General features: G+C 33.7%; 1 long non-coding RNA gene across 2 annotated transcripts; it reads left to right on the forward strand.

Annotated features, from left to right (window-relative positions):
• Positions 1–1,591: 1,591 nt before the first annotated feature.
• Positions 1,592–3,688, forward strand: LOC145223971 (uncharacterized). Of its 2 annotated transcripts, none has more exons than XR_013859531.1 (3): positions 1,592–1,698; positions 2,210–2,326; positions 3,163–3,688. It is a non-coding gene; the product is annotated as an uncharacterized LOC145223971 (long non-coding RNA). The 2 variants fall into 2 exon arrangements; XR_013859532.1 differs by lacking the exon at positions 1,592–1,698 and adding an exon at positions 1,712–1,870.
• Positions 3,689–3,922: the final 234 nt, after the last annotated feature.

Consider the following 3,922-nt stretch of genomic DNA (forward strand, 5'->3'; position numbering starts at 1 on the left):
TACGCTTAAACAGAGAATAAATTATTAAAAACCAATTTTGCAATTTAGTAAATGCTACAGTCTGATAAATTATTTGCTATGCTGAGAAACAATAACAGAATGATTGTTTTAACAGATACAACCAAAAATTCGATGCTTGTTGCTCTGCTGCCATCTATCGGTGGATGTGTTGTTGTTGTCACAGCAGTTAATTTCTATATACTGCAGAAGGTATGTGATTTGATTTGATATATAGAACGCAGTGGGGTTAGGTTCGTTTGCATTTTTTGACAGATTAAAAATGAAGACAACACAGCAAGACCGTGTATATGCGGAAATAGGTAAGCTTAAACTAAGGACATCTTAACAGTTTCTGCAAGATTATGACAGACATGTACAATGCATAAATGCTGTTATGGCACTGTGAACTAATTGTAAAATATGTGTCCATGTTTTAGCACAATTTTTACAGTTAAGGGATTCTCTAACTGTTATACGTTCACGGAGATTTTTTTATGACTTGTTTAGATGAAGCAAACCTCACCCGCCATGCAGTTTGCGATCTTAACAATTCAGCCACGTATGAAAACACCATAAAGAAAAAAGATGGAAGATCTGAATGGAGAGCAGAAGCCGCTTACGGTGACATAAACATTCTAAAGTCAAAGGAAGCAAGTCACAGCTACATTAACATCAAGAACATTACCAAACCAAGTCACACTCAAAACAACATTGCTGATCTCACTATCCATGAACATTACTACAATTGCAGCGTTAATGAAAACGAACCAGAAATGTATGCAACAACAGAAGACGTTAAGATTATAGACCCATATGAAAATTAGGGTTCAGAAATTACCTAAACGATGCAAAATGCTATAATTTTTCAACATGTAGCGAAACAAATTTAATCTGTACCGTAACGGAAAATGTATCATAGAATGTCATTAAATGTACCTTTTACGCTTGTGATAATTGGTTTCAATCTTGGCAAGCAGGACAATACTTTGATGCATTAAACTTGCATTACTTGGCTTTACTATGATTTAATAAATAAAAATAAATTTACATAGAAAACTATTTTGTTGCACCAAATGGTGATTGAGCGTTTCAAAGATTTTCAAAGCTCTATTGTTGTATCGAGAGTTTACGTATACTTGACCTGTTTGTTTTAACGAAACACCCATACGTCAAAAATGCTTGCTATGTATACAGTTTGACTTTGTAAGAGTTTTTGTAATCAGTTTTCAGATAATAACTTTTGAATTTTCTGCGAACCTTATTTACAATTTTCGCGTTTTTCATAAAACATACGGTGAGCTCTATAACTTCAAAGTTCTGTAAAATATCATAGATTTAAAAATAGGTATGGTCTGGGTTAAGTCAAGAATACGAGATTTTAATCAAACTTAGATACAGTATAATATTATCATAAAATGGGTGATCGTATTGTAACAACCAAACTCAACATTTTAACTGTAGTGCAACCGTTTAACAGATCTGTATTTGAATAAAAACAAAATTGCCAAACAGTGGTGCAAAGATAAAAAATTTCCGACGTTTATACTATCGCTATTTATTATTAATGTAGTTTTTCAAAAAAGAGCACCCGATCCGTCTACTTTCAGGCGCTTAAAACTGTCGAATTCTGGAGAATCCCGGGCCTTTATGCTGTCGTATTATATTCCGTGTTATGGATTCTGCGCTTTAAGCGACATGGTATGCTATAGATATTACGAACAGATTAGGGGGTTACCCTATGTGTTGTTTTCGTCGGTTGTGGCTGTTTGTTGACAAATTAAATCAGCTGAACTGAAACTTACATTGCGGTAGAAAGTTGGAATTTAGAACACTGGCTTCAATTTATGGAGTTTTTTCCTAAAAATTGGTGGTAAGTTTAACTTATTTAAGTATTTTGTAAAAAAATAGCAAACCATTTTAATATAGGAGAGACATAGGCCTATCACATATTTGTCTGACCTCAGGACATTAACTGGGTTCACACACAGGCAGTAGATTTTGACTGAGGCAGCATAGTTTTAGGAGTTTGTCAGCCTTGAAAGTGACAAGCATCTGTGCCCCTGCAGGGTTCTCGTGTGTATTTGATTTGGACAAAAACATTAAGGTGTTCGAAGTTTTACCTCACATAGGCAAAACTTCCATTAATTATAATCAATGCAGCTACACAGATGGTATATTTTTTATTAAAGAAAGGTCCTAATTGTTTCAGAAAAAATGCAACCCGGACAAATCTGGAAATGTTTGGGCTGGTGGTGAAAATTTGAATGTTGAAACCTGTACAGGACAAATGACAGAGAGTCAGATTTGGTGAACCACAGATGATTGTGTGAGTAAACAGTTGCTGTAAAGAACTTAAGGCAGATTAATATAGCATTCATGACTTTGATATTTGGTATAGAAGTGTTTTACGCACCTTAGAAACTATTACCTGAAAGACTGAGGTAGCATGGCTAGTTTTAATGACTGATTTCATTTGGTTTCCTTCAGCACTTATATTAATGACTGGTAAAAGCACTAAAATTGGTTGAAAATATATACTGTATGTTTTGTTTAGTTAGTAGTGAGTTGAAACTTATTATTATATTGTGCAATTGCAATTGAAGCTATGGGTGAATCCTCCAAAACACCATACAAACTCATCTTATGGTTTGCCACTTTGGTGTCATTTGACAACAATTGCAGTGTTGGATTTCCCAACTAAAAACAATTTAAAGCATGCTTTTTGGGTTTAAAAGAAGCAAATGACACAAAGGATATGGACTGAAGAGTAGACCAGGTGGATATGTATACAAGGAGTACAAAATAGCCTGCATTGTTTAACATAAATCAACTGTGTTTGTTCAAATTAATATTGCACCATTGCTACTGAGATAAGCTCTACTTTCAAAGTTAGATCAGATATCTTCAATTGTTAACAACATTTTTGGTGCAAAATTCTGCAGATAGTTTAGTTTGCAGCTCCACTATTTTTATATGATGATCATTACATAGCAGTGCTGTCATGTAATCAGTTGATGGTAGCATAAAAAGCATTTTTAGCAACTAACAATTTGGTTATCAAGTAAAGATTGTAAAAAAACAATTGCATTTAATTAACCCCAAAGTTTCAAAACTAGATTGTATGGTGTTTAATTATTTCATTAAAATTGTGTTTTATTACAGGGCAAGGCAAGAAGATTTTACCCTTAAAATCTGGAAAAGTTAGATGCAAGGGAAGGATATGTGTACTATTTGAAACTTTAACCTTTACATGGCTATAGATTGCATGCAATCTACTTTCTGTATTTCACATACAGCACATTACCCAAGATATGACCAAAGGTTCAACATAATAAGCAAATCTATCTATTCCAATTGTTGTGTGATATTTAGTTTGATATATATGTCCCAGTCTAGTTGTTAATTTGTGTTGCTTTTTGTTCTTATTTTAATGCAAATGTATTGTTGTTTTTGTTTTTGTTACACTGCGTTTTTAGTGTACATTTTTTGTCCACATTTAATACTGAGTAAAAATCCACAAGCACTTCCAAATGTTGAACCAGAATTATTTCACTGGGTGTGAGGTATTTTACTGCATTATTACTGAGATACAGTTGTGGCGCTTTTCATTCTGAGTTTATTCAAAAGGTACAAAGTTAAGCTGCGCGGAATTGGATCAATGGCTTGAATAAAGAATGTATAATTCGTGTTTCATTTCTATTGACTTTTTGAGGAAAGTTTACTCCAGAAAAACAACAGGCGCAATGGGTTACCCTGGTAGAAATAGTAAATTTATAGTCAAGAGATAGGGGACAATTCAGGGAGCGTAAACTTGCTTAAAAAGAAAGCATATCAACGTCCTGTTGTTTCAGCTTTTGTTAAAAAACTTAATCACGTCACGATCCTTGACCCGTTAGTTTAAAACTTTGTGTTGTAAACAAGC

This window comes from Phallusia mammillata, chromosome 4, assembly GCF_965637545.1.
Source record: "Phallusia mammillata chromosome 4, kaPhaMamm4.hap1.1, whole genome shotgun sequence".
Taxonomy (NCBI): Eukaryota; Metazoa; Chordata; class Ascidiacea; order Phlebobranchia; family Ascidiidae; genus Phallusia; species Phallusia mammillata.